Source organism: Schistocerca piceifrons, chromosome 4 (genome assembly GCF_021461385.2).
Source record: "Schistocerca piceifrons isolate TAMUIC-IGC-003096 chromosome 4, iqSchPice1.1, whole genome shotgun sequence".
In the NCBI taxonomy this organism is placed as follows: domain Eukaryota; kingdom Metazoa; phylum Arthropoda; class Insecta; order Orthoptera; family Acrididae; genus Schistocerca; species Schistocerca piceifrons.
In genome coordinates this window covers 141,501,474-141,502,267 of record NC_060141.1, presented here as the reverse complement: position 1 = coordinate 141,502,267, position 794 = coordinate 141,501,474, and positions in this window count along the sequence as shown.

The following is a 794-nucleotide window of genomic DNA, read 5'->3' as shown; positions in this document are numbered from 1 at the left end:
AGAAACCTCTAGAAAGGGTATTGTTAGATGCGGCTGGACCTATTACAGAGGTAAGGGGGAAGCAAAATATATAGTAGGGGTGTATGATATTTTCACTAAATACATAAAACTGTATGCTATACAGAAAGTTACAGCCAGTTCAATTATAAGACAAATTAAAGAGGATTATTTTACAGGAGCAGGAAAACCAAAAGTCATGTTAACAGATAATGTCTAATATTTTTGTGGGATTCCAACTGAATCAAAACACATTTTAGTATCCAAATTTCACCCTGAAGTGTCCCCCATAGAAAGGGTGTTATACCTCATAAACATACCAAGTGGACTGAATATATCACTCCTTTCTTACAAGTTGTTTCCATTGTTCCCAATACATAAACTGAATTTACACCAAATGAGCTGATGTTCCATTGTAAACAGGTAGACAAATGGGAAAAACCTTTACCCAAGATACCAATACCAGAATTATCACTGCATGATAAATACAACAAGCAGTAATCAATATTGAAACCCGGGCTAAATATAGTAAAGGAATTAGAAAGCAGAAACATACAACATAGTTTCACATAGTACAAAAGGTGTTTCTTAGAACACATCCAAAATCCACAAAAATTGGAAAACTGAACCATAAGTGGCAAGTACGATACACCGAACCATACATAATTACCAAAATTCCCTACCCGGGAGCATACAGATTGGCACACGCGAACATGTCTAAAGACAAGGGCCTTTACCCACACAAAGACTTGAGAACATTTATATATTGAAGAAGGGTACGCAGCCATTTGTACACA